Source organism: Oncorhynchus mykiss, chromosome 12 (assembly GCF_057628025.1).
Source record: "Oncorhynchus mykiss isolate SJ-2025 chromosome 12, ASM5762802v1, whole genome shotgun sequence".
NCBI classification, from domain to species: Eukaryota; Metazoa; Chordata; class Actinopteri; order Salmoniformes; family Salmonidae; genus Oncorhynchus; species Oncorhynchus mykiss.
Genome location: NC_143033.1, coordinates 34,378,118 through 34,395,010, shown reverse-complemented (window position 1 = coordinate 34,395,010; position 16,893 = coordinate 34,378,118). Strand labels below are relative to the sequence as shown.

The 16,893-nt window shown below is 41.2% G+C and overlaps 1 protein-coding gene and 1 long non-coding RNA gene across 3 annotated transcripts in view; one reads left to right on the top strand and one right to left on the bottom strand.

Moving 5' to 3' along the window:
• LOC110537478 (vacuole membrane protein 1) overlaps nt 1-4,193 on the top strand; it is a 73,140-nt gene extending 68,947 nt beyond the window's left edge. For both annotated transcript variants that reach the window (XM_090192305.1, XM_090192302.1), the window contains one exon: nt 2,511-4,193. The gene's annotated coding sequence lies outside the window, so the exon portion shown is untranslated. The remainder of the gene's footprint in view (nt 1-2,510) is intronic.
• A 2,388-nt stretch (nt 4,194-6,581) lies between these two features.
• On the bottom strand, nt 6,582-10,156 carry LOC149979151 (uncharacterized). Its single transcript, XR_016485045.1, has 4 exons — nt 10,045-10,156; nt 7,933-7,973; nt 7,591-7,712; nt 6,582-6,691 (listed from the first exon to the last, which is right to left on the bottom strand). It is a non-coding gene; the product is annotated as an uncharacterized LOC149979151 (long non-coding RNA).
• Between the last annotated feature and the right edge of the window lie 6,737 nt (nt 10,157-16,893).

Below are 16,893 nucleotides of genomic sequence, written 5' to 3'. Positions count from 1 at the left end.
TCTTATGATGACTACTCACCTCTCACAAGACTCTATTTGCGAGGCCAAAATCAAATCAAAGTTAAATGAATGGCTTTGAGTGGAACCCCTTCATGTTTATTCCAGGGTTAATAGATTACATCACGGAATGCACCTCACTGGTCCAATAAATAGCCAGAGCCTCTTTAAGAAATATGAGCAAATTCTTCCTATTAATGCATTCTGCAGGGAGGGTGGGGGTTGTTTGAGGGTTTTGGATAGGGCTGGGTGGTGGGGGGAGGGCCGACAGGGCAGACCACAGGATTTTCCCCCTTACGTTGTTAGTTGTTAGTCACTGGCTACTGAGAATGAAGGCTGGGAAGGAGGGGTCACCTAAGAAAGCCCTCACAAAGATGGCATTGATCAAGCCAATGGCCGGCCAGGCCAGCTCTCTCTAGGAGAAACACAGGCAGATCCCTCATTTAGGAGGACATGAGAGAGGGAGTGAGGGATGGCGGGCCAGATTGGCGGTGACGGTTTTTATAACGGCGTCGTTAAGTTTAATGCTAGTCATAGCGGGGAGCCCGTTTTCTCATCTCCCCTCATTATGATTACGTGTCTTGGCTCTCCTCAAATGACAGATTTCTCTCAATCGGACCTCAGAAAATAATATGACTTATTAAGTGGAAGTTATTAGGTGATATTTTGTATTTATTTAATTTGTGTTTAACCTGCAAAGACCTTCGTGGCTAGAAAACCACTATTGTGAGAGGTATGGTACAGGTGATACGTACAGTGTCTTAAGAAAGTTTTCATACCCCTTGACTTACTCCAAATTTTGTTGTTACAATTCAAAATGTATTAAATATTTTTTTTTTTTCTCACCCATCTAAGCACAATACCCCCTAATAAGTGAGATTTTTTTATTTTTAATCTTTGCACATTTATTGTTAATTAGATACAGAAATATCTCATTTACATAAGTATTCACATCCATTGGTCAATACATGTTAGAATCACCTTTCATGGCGATTACAGAGGTGAGCCTTTCTGGGGAAGTCTCTAAGAGCCTTGCACACCTGAAAATTCTTCAAGCTCTGTTAAGTTGGTTGTTGAGCATTTCTAGAAAGCCATTTGTATGTATTGCCATAGATTTTTAAGCCTGTTTAATTTAAAACTTTAACTAGGCCACTCGGGAACATTTTAATGTCGTCCTGGTAAGCAACTCCAGTGTGTTTGTCCTTATGGTTTAGGTCTCCCAGTGTCTGGTGGAAAGCAGACTGAACCAGGTTTGTGCTTAGCTCCATTCAATTCATTTTTTATCCTGAAAACCTCCCCAGTCCTTAATGATTACAAGCAACCCATAACATTATGCAGCCACCACTATGCGTGAAAATATGGAGAGTGGTACTCCATAATATGTTGTATTGGATTTGCTTCATTCTCTCCGGCAATGGAGTTAGGAAGGACGCCTGTATTTTTGTAGTGACTGGGTGTATATACAGTAATATATATATATATATATATATATATATATATATATATATAAAACTCCCAATAATTGAATGGGTAAAACTGGGTAAAACACCATTTTGGCATCACTGTGCCTTCTTCAGGGTAATGTCATGAATGCTTGAATCAGGTTATGTAGAGAAGCAATAGTGACAATGACAATGACAATAGTGAGGGGTGTGTACATAATTATTAGGTTGATTAAGTGAAACTGTTAATAAAAGACAATAGTGTCAGCATATTGCATATATTAGGCTATTGTTATCATATGGAAACATAATTAGATATTGTACATAATATTAGCATCAACATACATTATTGTTGAATTTAATTTCACATATATATTTAATAGTTTCCAATTTCATAACATTTTTTGTTATATGTCATCTTTTGGTTCAACCATCATGCATAATAAGCTTATTTTTTAAATTCCATCTAACATTTTAAATTCAGGCTGTAACACAGCAAAATGTGATAAAAGTCAAGAGATGGGGATACTTTCTGAAAGCACTGTGTAGCACATTGAGGGCCTCTGAAGGGCCACTGGTACACAGGGTTCTGTTCTCTGTGTTTATTTTATGGTACAGATGAATAAGAGTGGGGGAGATGGGGGTGAAGTAGGGGGTCAGATTAATACTCTGTGTCCGGTGTCGTGTGTCGGGCCCTTCGGTTTGGTGTGATCTCTTCGCATGACTTGCTACTTCCTGCTATATTCATCCCTGATTCATTTGTTTTCGTCTCCTGTTCCCTGCTAGGCCTAGACAACCCACCCGGCCATCAAAACTTGGCTTCATATGTTCATGTCCAAGCTGTGGAGCTACTCATCTATTTATGAATCAGTTTTTTTTATTCTGTGATGATTTTAGCCTTGTTGATGAATTCAGCCACAAACAACGATTATGTTGTAGGCCTTGATATAACAGCACAATTCCTGTCTGATCTTAGTCAGCATCATGAGTGTTTTGTATAATGTAGCATCAGACTGTGGTCTGTTATGATGCTCAAGTCTGTATGATGCTGACTTCAGCACTTCTCCCCAGAGCTTGAATACCAGTCATCAAAGAACAGTCCAGTCCAACTCTGATCCTCCTGAGTCCTGAGTCACAGGCCTGCTTTTACGGCTCTGCCTGTCCGTTTATAAGAACACGAAGCAGGGCAGGGCACAGCTCCAACTAAGGCCACTCATTCAACATTAACACAAACAAAGCAATTGTAAAAATGCCCATTCAGAACAATGGCAGCCAAGCTAATGAGTCAAAGGATGTGTTTTAGTAGGGGGTTGTGTGTAAATAGGGGTTATTTATAAAAACGTACCGTAAAACTGTTTTACATTTACTACCTGTTGTTTCCAACGGGTAATTTCCCCATACAAAGCGCCTAGACTAAATAACAACTATTGGCTCTCTTATACATATTTAACACCTTGAGGCAGACATCGGTGTTCAATTTGATTAGATTCGATTTTTCTTATTTTTTTGACAAATGAATGGAAGAATCTGTTACTTGATTGTACTTGCATGTTATTTAGTAATTATTGATCATTCTTTGCATGTTTAGTCATTTTTCCCATTAGTCATCAACTAATGGTTTTAAATGTTTTATGTTTTGTTTATTTATATTGAGAATCTAAATGTAGTCACTGTTTTTCAATGTTTTCTGGTTTTGTTTGATTGACCATAAATACATTTTCGCCTGAGGTAATAACAGTGGTTGTAAAGCACTTGTACTAGCAATAAAAAAAATGCTATTTTGTAGTGAAAATAGCTAAAACGGTATTGTTGTGGCATTAGGAGGGGGAGGAAGTAGGTCTTGAACAGCACTTTCACTGGCTGTCTGTACGTTAGACAGACACACATCCTGCCCAACGTGTATGCACAACCTAGCCCTAGCCTCAAACCTGAAACTAACTATTACTGTGCACAAAATGTTGTCACTTGTTATTGTGTTATTTTTAGTGATGTAATGTAAGCACTACAGGGGAGGGAGAGGGGGGGCACACACCCCCATCCACATCGATGGGGCTGCAGTTGAAAAGGTTGGGTCCCTCAAATCCTCAAAAAGTTCTACATCTGCACCTTTGAGAGCATCTTGACTGACTGCATCACTGCTTGGTATGGCAACAGCACCTCGATCGCATGGCGCTACAGAGGGTGGTGCGGACAGCCCAGTACTTCACTGGGGCCGAGCTCCCTGCCATCCAGAATTTGATTTGATATTAGGCAGTGTGAATGGAAGGGCTGGAAAATCGTTAAAGACTCCAGCCACCCAAGCCATTAGACTGCTCTCCCTGCTTCCTTATGGCAAGTGGTGCCGGTGTATCAAGTCTGACACCGACAGCCTCAATAATAGTTTATATCCCCAAGCCATTAGACTGCTAAATAGCTAACAGAATGGCTACACATGCACACACATACACACAATCATAATTTACTCTGCTGCTACTCTGTTTATCACATATCCTGATGCCTAGTCACCTTACATACATGTATCTACATCTATCACTCCAGTATCCCTGCACATTGTTAATGGTATTGGAACTGACTCTGTATAAAGCTTCTTACTTTCTTGTGTTCTTATTTTATTTCTTGTGTGTTTTTGTTCTACCTTATGTTATTTTTAGTGCTACATTGAGTATGGTTACATTTACACACTAATGTGATAATTGTGGATAGTCAGATTAGTATAATAATTTGATTAAAACATTTACATGTTTTGCAAGAAGAGTGATTTCCCTAATAATCCTTTTTACATGGACACATATGAAATGAGGCTACTTCATGCCGCTCTGATAAATTCTGAAAATCGCCAATCAAAACAAAGGTTCTACCACAGTGTCCATTTTGGGGAAGCGTATTTGATTCTGAGTTGGGACATAAAGGTTGTATGTGAAAACGACTTCTAAGACACTTACATTCAGTTGTTCCGAACTCACCTTACTCTCACTAAAGAGGGAGGCTTGCTTGGCTGCTGCTAGCACATGCCCAGATCAAATGTGTTTATTTTATTGAACTTTTTTCAAGTACACCACTGGAATGTCGTTTAAGGTGTTTACATGTCCTAATAATTTGAAAGCTTGGTCAGAAAAACAGGTGTTTTAATCGGTGTATGCTTACTTCGATTTTGACCTTCCACCGATTAAAATAACCATAGTAAGGCGTTTACATGCCCATTATATAATCTACCTACTGCAGTAATCAGTTTAATACCAAATTATTACTGTGCATGTACTCATTTATATTGATTACTGCATTGTTGCAGTCTGCAAGAAAGGCAATTCACTGTACTTGTGCATGTGACATAAATCTTGAAACTTAAAGTCGAACATACTGTACAGTATTTCACAGCGGAAGACTGTCTTGCTGCCTGTGGTTTTCTCCAGCTCCATAGTAACCTATGTGGTGACCTGTGTGTTGTCAAAGCAGACAATCAACAAGGTGAACATTATAGAAGCCGCACGTACAGTCACCCATTATTCACAGGATACTGCATAAGCCCCACATATTCAGCATTGTTCTGTCATAGATTTGTTACTTACATAATTGGTTTGCTGACAGTGATACTGAAATGGTGTGGTGAGTTTGCCACAATAAATAAAGCATTGGTGATCTCTAGGTTAGTAGTGTGGGCATTGATCAATGGGATAGGCCGGGCACCACAGGATGAAGAATGACTGGGCTCTGGTTCTAGCTTCCTCCCAGATCCCCTCCCGCTCTCCCCCCTTCCTCCTGGCCTCCCCTGGGTCCCAACACCTTATGTTGGGCAGCCTGGCCTGGCTAGTCCTGGCTGTCTCCATCCGCCTGTGACACAGTCAACCCTTCCACTCCCCACACCCTGCGTCTGGAAAGGCCAGCAGCACAGTCACTGAGTGAGACAGACCTCTCACCTCATCACACCTCCTCAGCCTCTCACAGGCTAAGACCCAGAGGATTGTTGGGGACTGTTTTATAGGACTACATGCATGGCAGGTGACAGGAATAACAGAGTGCTATATATAATTGGTGCTCTTTGTTTCTCGGCAGTGGGCACCCCAGGGGGCAGGCAGTGTGTTTAGCTGACTGTCCCTCCCGGCAGACCCATGCTGATAAGTCATTTCCAAAAAAGAAATGATCTCATCCCTTCTTCCCTCCCTCCCTTCTTTCTTCTTTGTTTAAGGCTCCCTCCTTTTTGTGAACGTGTTTGAGTGTATGTCTGTGAGAGTGTGAGAGGGAATTAGTGTGTGTGTGTGTGTGTGTGTGTGTGTGTGTGTGTGTGTGTGTGTGTGTGTGTGTGTGTGTGTGTGTGTGTGTGTGTGTGTGTGTGTGTGTGTGTGTGTGTGTGTGTGTGTGTGTGTGTGTGCGCGTCACAGATGTCTGGGGAGCAGGCAGGGATGTGATAAACACCCTGGCTGGGTAGTACTAGGGGGATCTCCATCCAGGAGCGGGCTCCATGCCTCAGTGATGAAGTCATTGGGAAAGAGCCTGATTCAACTGGACCAGATCCGGCTGACAGAGTGAGACATGGAATCAGAGGGACACACACTCCCTACACACACACTCTGTTTTTTTCCCACTGTATCATTCACTGTAATTCAACTAACATATTACTTCTACTATCATTAACAGTATTTTATTTGACCACATAACAGCAATTCTACTGTTTGTATTACAGTGTGAACAAAACAAACTAACTGTCTGAATAAGTGATTTGAAACTTTACATTGAAAAACTTTAATTGGCCCATAAGTCAAATTAAATGGGCACCTTTTATGTGAATGGTTTAATCATTGATATTCAGAGGTGTGACAAAGACTTGCAGGTTTCAGTTTCTCAGGTCAGACAGACACAATGCCATTAACACCAAGCCTGAGTTTCTGGATGTAGGCCTATCTGGTTATACTGGCAGAAGTGTTATGTTTGATGTGAACTTGGGTTCTGATGGTCTTATGTTGTACAAGCTCTTTGTTGGTGTGTTGTAACTAGTTGGATCTGGCCAGAGGATAGCTACCTGAACTAGCTGTCATGTCCTGCCTATGAGTTGGAGGTGTGTGTATAGCTGTGTATGATCACGCCACTAGTGTTCATGTGTGCTTGTTTGAGAGTGAAAAAGTGTGAGAGATTTTGTGGTTGTGTGTATTTTTTATATATTTTTTTATTTAACCTTTATTTAACTAGGCAAGTCAGTTAAGAACAAATTCAAATTTACAATGACGGCCTGGCAAAAGGTCTCCTGCAGGGACGGGGGCCTGGGATTTAAAAACAAATGTATACAATATAAATATAGTACAAAACACACATCACAACAAGAGAGACAACACTACAAAAATACATACCTAAGACAACAACATAGCATGGCAGCAACACATGACAACACAGCATGGTAGCAACACAACATAACAACAACATGGTAGCAGCACAAAACATGGTACAAATATTATTGGGCACAGTCAACAGCACAAAGGTCAAGAAGGTATGTCTTTGTGTGCAAATCTCTGTGTGTAAGAGAGTGAGAGAAAGTGTGTGTGTGTGTGTGCCCCTCTCCCTCCTCAGAGGTGGCAACCTGAGCTGTGTGTGTGTGTGTGTGTATGTGTGTGTGTGTAGGGCAGCTTCAGAAGAGGCCAGGGGTCATAGGTTACCTCTGACTCATGTTCTGTGGAATTTGGTCTCAAGGAAATGAAAAAAAAATAATGAGAAAAAAAGTTTTTTTCTTCCTCTCTGTAACGGCAGCAGGAAATAATAGCACATAACAAATCGGAATGTTAATGATGGTCACAAATTAACCCTTACATGTTTTGTCCTCTATGTAAGAGGAGGATGTGGTGGTGGTGGTTTGAGGAAGGAAGCCAGTCTGATTTCCCTCCAAAACCCCCCATCTATATCCTTGTGAGATCTTAAGAACACGGTTCAGCACTTGAGCAATTCACACCTCCCTGGCAATTTATCAATGAGCTGCTTTCCTCCTTGTTGTGACTTAGCCATGAGTAGGCAGACAGACCTTTCCTCAGCTAGAATGGGCACTCAAAACACTGACAGCGGCTATCTGATTTGGCACTACTTGTTTCATACAGGCAGACATCTATATCATGATGCATTATGTGCTAATCATTTCCATTCATCTAAGCGGGGCCTAGGCCCTACCCCTTACTTGTCAGCATGTGGACATGTAGGAGTAGTCCCCAGGTCTGCTGGCAGGGCTTCAGTCACAGCCTCTCGTCTCCTCCATCATTAGACAGAACACTGTTGATTTGACCGGTTGACCATCAGCGTCTGGAATATGAAGTGCTTTTTGTGTTGTTGAGGTTTTTTCAGTCATAACAAGCATTCATTGATTCATTGTGTGGGAGTAGAGTCAGTAGGCAACCTGGGAGAGAGAGAGAGAGAGTGTGTGTGTGTGTGTGTGTGTGTGTGTGTGTGTGTGTGTGTGTGTGTGTGTGTGTATGTGTATGTGTTTTTGTATGTTCCAGTGTGTGTGTGATGATACCTCTACCTCTTGTGTATCTGAGTCAGTCCTCAGTTCCCACCGCTGACCTGTGATAGTGCAGTGAGCTCACAATGTGAGGAGAAATAAGATGCACCACCTGATTGATAAAGTCACCCCTTCCATGTATCTACGGTATGCATCCCACAGTTTATATCACTTCATAACATTAACAAGAGAGTAATTACAAATATCTGATCAAAAGTACATGTGCTGTATATCAATGTAAAAAAAAAAAAAAGTATCCACTCATTGTTTGCTGCAAAAGTGATCTGTTATTTTAGGTTAGTGATACATTACAAGTCATAAAGTCACACCCTGTGCCCTAGCTGGCGTCTGCTCCCACGTTCTGTCCACAAAGCTGCTTTAGCGGGGGCTCTGTAGTCCAAACATACCACCTTATCTGGTCAATGGCACCATATATTTGCTCTCAGTGTCGCATATTGATTAAATCTAACCTTAAGTTTTCTCATAAAAACAACATTGATGTATTTGTCTAAAAGAAGTATTTAGCTAACTTTTGATCCCATATGATTGGCCTTAATAATGAATTTAGGCCTATAGGTTATTGTATTTTATTGAACCTTTATTTAACTATCTTCAGTTTGATTATTTTTGTTTAATGTATTTATTTAGACACTGGTATATTGTGAGTCACTGAATGACGACCCGTCTGATATAAAAAGTATTAGATGGAGGATTTTAACATTTTTTATGAATATCTAATGCTTAAGTTTCAATCGTTTAAATTATCACTGAATATTGTGATGGTATTTTAGCTATTCAAAATTGATATCTTTTTAACCTGCGAATTATAATAGTTTTGTCTCCCATCGGAGACATTGCAATGTTTTTTCTCCCGTCGGTTTGCATCATTTGATTCCTATTTTGACTCCCTTATTATGGTTCACTGAAAATATACTTAACTCATTCAATGTGAGAAATGGAATGTAGCATTCAAAGTAGAATAGATTTAGAATGATCTATTCATCCGAATTGACAGAATTGATTCAAATCTATCATTTACATTTGTGAGACGTTTTTGTTCAGTTGACTACAATTATGTTTGCTTGTCGTTATTTTAGGGAGAAATGTTATTTTGAAACCATTGACATTATTTTTGCTAGAATCCATAAACATCAATTATGACTGCTCTATTTAATATCCCTATTACGGAAACTAGATAAAAGCCATGTTTCTCTTTAATAGGGAAATCTTCATTTTGTATTTGATTGTGTAGTTAATTCTAAAAGTGTCTAGGTTTTTCTTGTTTGCTTTAAATTCTTTCTTTAGTTATTAAATTCACATATGTGTATATTTCTCCACCCACTCACACTATTAGACCCACACTGTAGGTGAATAGTAAATATATTGATGTTCTAGTATTGTAAACCACATGATTTCAACAAACATGGTGGTTACTAGGTTTGTTCAGTAGCTGTTGAGCAAATAGCAGGAATTTAAAGTTGACTGAATAACACTATTTTATTTGGATTTTAACTAAATACAGCTACTCCCACTCTCCCTCTTATGATTAACGAGCCACCAAACTCAGGACGTGATGACAAAAATAATTGAAGAGAAAACATTTCATTTAAAAACTCACAGAGAGTAAATCTACTACAACAATGACCAGTCATCACAGTTTAAAAACAATGTTTTACATCACAAGCATTTTAATGCATGCCTTCAGAAATCATACTTTTTCCAGATTCTACATACTCACATTCTCACTGGTCCTCAACCCTGCACCTTAGAGGCTGCTGCCCTCTGTACATATACATTGAATCACTGGTCACTTTAACAATATTTACATACTGTTTTACTCGTTTCATATGTATATACTGTGTTCTAGTCAATGCCATCCTATTCAACTATTGCTGTATATATACTATTCTATACTATGTATACTACAGATAGATATACATTTTCTATCCACACGCTGTCCATAATGTCTATATATCCCGCAATAACATCTGCAAAATATGTGTATGCACCCAATAAAATGTGATTTGATTTTAATGTCACTTTTTAAATTCCTCTTCAACAAAAATACATTACAATCACTGTCTGAGCTTCTTACAAAAATACAGCACAAAATAAGGTTTTTAAAATACTCACAGGTATATAAAACAAAGCAAGATTAGAAGAAACATCTTAAGTCCAGAAGGTTCACAAAGCATTGGTCTATAGAAAGTTCTAGAACGTTTGAGAGAGTTCCAAAAGCTCAAAACAGGTAGATGTATGTACATAAGGACACACAGATACAGCCCTAAGGTATTAAAAGCATGTTTATGGCTGTTCGGTTTGAGTTTCTGTCTACTTGTTGAGTGTTTGCGCCGGGTTCATGACTCACTATTGCTCATCGTACAGGGCATGAATTGAGCCCGCTATTTCTCAAACCCTGACTTTCTCTCTTTGTTCTTGTCAGTTAGTTTTTAGTCAGTTGGAAATTGAATCTCATTTGATTTTGGAATGTATTTGTTTGTCTTTGAGTTACGTTATTACTAGGATTGTTGTACTAGTTAGCATTTTGGAAGCAGTTTGGTTTCTAGGTGTGTAAAAGGTGTTTGGGATTAAAGAATTTGAAGGATGAATGGGGTAGGGGACTAAACTTTAATCCACTCATCTTCCTCAGTTGGTCTTTCGATCCTTATTTGAATCTTATTTTGGGTGTTCTTTATTGTGTCAGTTGAGCATGATCCATCTCTAGGCTTCTCTTTGTGATTTGCAGCCTTTTTTCTGTCCATTCCTGATGAGGATGTCGGTAACTCTGTGTTTGGTTAATGATTAAAAGAAACGTAACTGTTGTAAACTCATGCAAACGCTGAAGCTGATACAACTTGTTTTCTTACACAATTAGAGGGAAGGTGTGTGTGCGCATGAGCGTGTGTGTGTATGTGAGAGAACACACGGACGTGTGTGTTCAGCATGTAGGGAATTACTGTAGTTTGAAAGACAAAGTAAGTTATCAGTCCTGGTATATGACCATGCCCTGCCTTTTGTGAACATACGGTTTGTGCCTTGAGTTGTGTCTTGGAACATACCACCCCCACCCGCCATTACAGAAGGAGTCGGAATGCTTTTAACAATGGTGGTAAAGGGATATAATTGACAGTGTTCTGCCACCAAAGAGTATAAGTGAAGGTCTTTAGTATGTATTTGTTCAGTGATTAATCACTAACTCCTGACTAGGGATGGGCCATTCTCTGTTCCAGAGCATTGTCTCTCTCTTTATCTCTCTCTCTCTCTCTTTCTCTTACTCTCTCTCTCTCTCTCTCTCTCTCTCTCTCTCTCTCTCTCTCTCTCTCTCTCTCTCTCTCTCTCTCTCTTCCTTTCTTCTTTGTGTGTGTGTGAGGTGGGGTGGGTTGGGGTGGGGGTGGGTGGGGCAGTGTGCTTGTAGTTGGTGGCTGAATCTTGTAAAGGGTTTTCCTAATATGGGCTGTCTTACTGAGCCTTCTCCTCCTATGGCTGGTAGAGGGCAGGGCCTTCCCCCTCTCTCAGCCAGTGATGACACAGGCACGACTCACTTCCTCATTAATTGGCTGAAACCAGTTCTTACAGGAACCGCCGGTGATAAATGTGAGAGTTCTGAGAAGTCATTCATTTCTACTCGCTCGCTGCAGCCAAGAGGAGAGGAGCAGTGCAGGGGAGTTGAACGGGTTCACGGATGTGTGGGTGCCGGAGCCGCAGTGTGTGTGTCTGTGGATTTAGAGGACAAGCCAACTTTTTCCCCTTTTCTTTTCTCTCTTTACAAAAAAACAAAAAACAAGCTAAAGTGCGTAGGATATGTAGCTCTCAGTACATCCTGTACTTTTCAGTGTTTAATTTTTTTTGGTCTTTTCTGAATTCCTGTCTGTGGGGATGAGCTGTTTGAGACCGCAGTCTCTCTCTCACGTGCACACTCTGTGTGGAAGGATGGAAGCAAGGAGGGAGGGGAAGCAACACTGTACAGGAGGCAGTGCAGCATGTCTCCCTTTGTTGCTGCCCTTGGCCTGGTGGTGAGTAACAATGATGTGACGTGCTCTGCCCCCTCCCCTCTCTCTCTCTTTTTCCCCTCCCTCTCTCCCTCTCTTTTTCCCTCAATTTGTTGGCTGTGTGGCAGTGCTATCCCAGGGCTGGGCGCCTCTCTACAGAAGCCCTTCAGGGAGTACTTGGAGGCCCAGAGGGCCAAGATGCACGGGAGAGGGGACCCCAGCCGTAAGTACCTCGTCCTCTACTGTACTCTACCACCTCCCTCATGGAGGGGCCTTTCTCTGAAGAATATGTTTCCCTCGCTGTTTTATTTTATTCTTTCCACTTTTCTTTGTTTTCTCACTCACTCTCGTTCTCTCATTAATTTTCCATTTCAAATGTGCTTTCCTTTCAATCCCTTTTTCTTCTCTCTTTTTTCAATCTTTTATTTTCTCCGATTTGTCATCCTTTCATCTCTCCCTGACTGTCTTTCTTCTACAGTAGTGGGATGAATATCAACAGTGCAGATGATATCGTAGTCCAGCAGTAGTAATGTAATAGTACTGTGCCTCAGGCAGCGTTTAGAGTGACAGGGAGCGGGTTCGCTGGGTGCACGGCGGGCTGGGCAGGCTTAGGAGGGGCTGAGGGAGAGGGGGCCAGTGTAGGGTCTGGCTGTAGCTCTGGTAGTAGTGTTACCGCTGTTATCACTTAACAGTGTTAGCAGTAGGTATGCTGAGTCATGCTCAGTCTGAGTGGATGGAAGGGTGTGTGTGAGTGGTCAGTCACTCCCCCGTGTCACAGAGTGCCCTGCCTGAACCCATTGCTAGCGCTGACTGGGGACCAGAGACCGGGGCGGGGTCCCCCCAGCCCTGCCAATGACAATCCATCAAAAAAGCAGTCTGGAACAGAACGAGTCAGTTGTAGCTGGAGCCATATCTCTTTGAAAGCTTTTTTCATTTTCTCTCCTTCCCTTTCTTTCTCTGTCTCTCGCTCTTGGTCGCTGCCTCCCTCTCTCAAAGTGATTCATTGAAAACATTTTTATAATTTTCCCTCCTCCGAAGCTAGTGAGAGAGAGAAAAAAAGGAAAAGAGAGACTGAGTTGCACAACGAGAGATTAAGGCTGTTTCTAGAACAATGTTCCTTTTTTCTTGTAACTTGAACCTCCTGCAGTTATAGGAGAAAAGAGGTCATTTAACTTTGGGAGAGTGAGGCTGCCAGTTGGGGTCACTAGGGGTGAGGGAGGAGGTTGGCGGGTTCGCTTTTTACTACCACTGATCTCGGTTCTGCACATGGATGGATGTGGGAGCGGATCCCATCCCACACAGATAGAACATAGGTTCTACTTTAGCATCAGGGACCAAAGACAAGGGAGGTAGACTCCATAGAAATCAGCGTCTCGCCCTTCTATTTCTGTTCTGTTCCTCGTAGGACGAACTGGCTGTTGTGCGTCTTTGAGAAGGTGATCGTGGTCATGGTTTGTTTCTTTGTCTGCTCCATTGTCAACTCCACAGCCCAGAGCTATGCCAAGCGCCAACAGCAGCAGAAGTACAATGAGGGCAAAAGCAAGTGAAGGCGACACTGAGAGGAGAGCAGCTAGCCTAGCATACATTCTGGGCTCTCGCTCAAATAATCCCCAGCACAAACTTTCTGCTTCTTCCTAATTTTTCGCTCTTTACCAATAATCTCCAATGAGACACAAACCGTCATAATCCCAATTATGGGCGTCCATGTTATCGATTGATGGACATCCACCATGTGAAGGAACCGTTTTCTTTGTTTCTGTAGTGGTAATGAAGTTTATCCGTTTACCTTGAACTTGGACTTCATTTATTTGTTTGCCAGGCTTTTTATAGAGATGATGGCTCATAGTTTTTGGTTTCCTTGAGTGGTTGTTCACTATAAGGTAGGTGTTGGCAATTTGGTGTGGTGTTGTATGGATAGGACATCCATTTCATTGAGCAGCTCTACGGTGACTGTGTGTGGGTGGGTGAGCAGCTCTGCGAGGCCTTAAGTATTCTTGGGTCCAGCTTCCAGTACTACAACTAATGGTCTTATCATAGAGCCACTTTATTTACGGGATTATGTTTGGCTTGGACGGGTTTTATTTTTTAATTTACATTTTTTGGGCTGGATGGGTTCTATTTGACTAAGGTTATATATTACTTAAGTTCCCCGAGGCCTAATCATTTTTTCCCAGTTAATTTATTAGGAGTTGTTATTTTCGTAGTTTTTTTTCAACTGTTGTGGCATTATGGTAATACAAGGTTACGAACATTAAATGGATTCCTTGTTAATAATCTTATGAATCAGTTTTTCCAAATTCTACTTCTACAAATCTGCCGTAGATAGATCTCAATCGATCAAAATGGGGAGTTAAAGAACCCGATGTGTATCTGTAGGCCTACATACGTACTGCTATTGATGTAATTTGTACGCTTTAAAATTCCAGAGTGATCACCTTTGGCTCAGACATGATAAATTATCCATGAATCAATCTGCTGGTCCCTTTGTCTGGAGTTATTGTTCTACTTCCAATAAGAGAGCACATGAGTCAGACCCAGGGCTCCTCAACCAACCAGATGCACTGATGGATTGAATTAGATCTCAGTGTGTGCAACTTTTGTTACTCTTCCTTATTGAGCCTTTCATTCGGATCCCAAGTTGTGTTTGGTGGTATCTGTTTAGTTCATAAGATCATTTAGGGGATTATAAGATATTTTGTGCCTGGTTTGAAGCTCGTGGTAAGTGTTCCCTTTGTCTTCAGTGCCTGTAAAGCTTGGACGCTCTGTAAGCTCATGTTCACCATTACTCTGGAAGGAAGGAGGAAAGGAAGGGCAGCACTTAAAAAATGATGTTATGCCATCAATGTTTCTTTTTTATGTATCTTAAGCTCGTTGGATAACGTCAGCTGGTTCGTGATCCAAGATTCCTCTTTTTCTTAATTGCTTGTGAAATGTTTTTTTTTCTTCTATTTTTTCTGCTCCGTTGCCCTGGTATGTTGGTTTGGGAGCTCCGGGCAGGCAGGCAGGGTGGGGAAAGAGAGAAAGCAGAGAGAGAGATCGAGTGCAGTGAAAAGCTTCTGTGGCATTACCTCGAGTGAACCCTCTTAGGAACTCGCTGCACTGCCCCAGTGACGGAGCCAGGAGACAAATCAGTCGAGTAGATTCAAAACAGAGGGGCACTGTTGAACGCACAGAGCCTACCTCCCTCCGCTCTGCTGCAGCTCTGCTAATCACACTATTCAAATACAGCCTCTCTCTCTCAGGGTAAGTAATGAAAGGATTTTTTTCCTGTTCTTTCTTCGTGTTGCGTGTGTGTCTTAGGCATGTCCGTCACACTCTCGGCCTGTCAGATAGCTTATCAGACTGGTGTTGGCTGTTACATTGCAAGGCGACAACAGTCTGTAGGCTGTCTGACATTTCGGGCTCTTTCATCTGACCAGCATCCTGTTTTCTCCTTGTCCGTCTGGTGGTGTTGTCATTGCTGAAGCATCAGTTCCCATTTTGAGCTGCGTGTTCTGATGTTATAGTTTCTCTGTTAGCCCCTCTGTTTGTAAAATGATGTTTGAGACACAAGTCTGTTGTTTATTTACTCTTCTATCGATGTATTCTTTATTGACTTTGTTTAAAGTGGTTCTATCGCTATGTCTGTCTGTACATGAAAATGTATTGCCGTGAATGTGTCCCATTGGTGTATGTGTCTCCATTTTTTAAAAGGGTGTGTGTTTCCGGGGTTTAGCTCAGTCCCCTTGATTTCCAGAGAATCAGGAAAGCACACACCTTATTGCAAACATTCTATTGTGACATACAGCCAGTGTTTGCTCTGGTACACACAGTCCTCACCTCAGGTAGGTCCCCTTTACACTTTCCTCTTTTCTCTCACACACTTCTTTCCAGTTTCCACTATTGCTCAATAGCTGCATTTTTTTTTGTCTAATGTTGCATTTTATTGGTACTGTTTTTCTTGTTTTTGCTTCAGGGTTTGTATTTACAATTGTAGAAAAAGCTGAAATCATGGCTTGACCATTAGATGTTCTTTCTGTGGTCATAAATCCGTAGAGCCAAGATGACTTACCTTTTGAGAAATGACTTTTGTTTTTCTGGAATATGGGGGAAACTTTTTCCTGGTTATAAAAGCAACATCCTTGGATAACATTGGAATGGTCCCGCTGGCTCAGGGAGTATGTTTTCCTTGGCAGTTTCAGAACGTCCTGTTCCATAAGGGAGCCCCCTTTTTTGGTGTCTGTGTGTGTGTGTGTGTGTGTGTGTTTACGTTTCTATGTGTAAATGTCTGTGTAATGGTGGGTGTCTGTTTTTCAATGTATGTATATACTGTTTTAGCTGTTTTCTCTTTTAATAAAGTGAACTGTATTAAAGTCGCTGGGTTTTGTTCATTATTTTTGAAATCATGTGATATGCAGTGACTATGACCACACAACCCAATAGTACTGACCCTAGAGTTCCACAGAGATATTCACATATCAGCCTTTGGGAGGGACAGGAAGGACATTGGCTCGTTTTCTCTCACATTTCATCCTCTTATGTTTCACATGTAATGGTTATCACATTACAGACTCTCACCCTTCAACATTTACATCATATTACTTTCAGATTGCAAATCAAGTAAGCCGTGCGAGGTTCAGTAACCAATGTGTTTGATAATGGTTTACGGAAAATGACTATTGGGTTACAGTTATGGATTATTTATGTCTGAATGATGGACATTACCATCATATCATGTTTTTATAGATCCTGTAGAAGGCTCATCAGCCTTCATATGGGTTCAGACACCTAAATTAGTCCTAGGGTGGATCTAGATGTATAAGAAATTAGTTCAGTCTCCTCAAACATCTGCAGGTATGCTCTCTGTTTGACCATTTCTGTTTCTAATGGAGAAGACAACAGCAGGCAATTCACAGTACAGTAGTGAGTAGTTTTTTGTTCTGGGGACAGATATAGCCTATATGATGTCCCAGTAGTGATACAGGGCTCTCTGTATGAGAAGGACTGTACACAG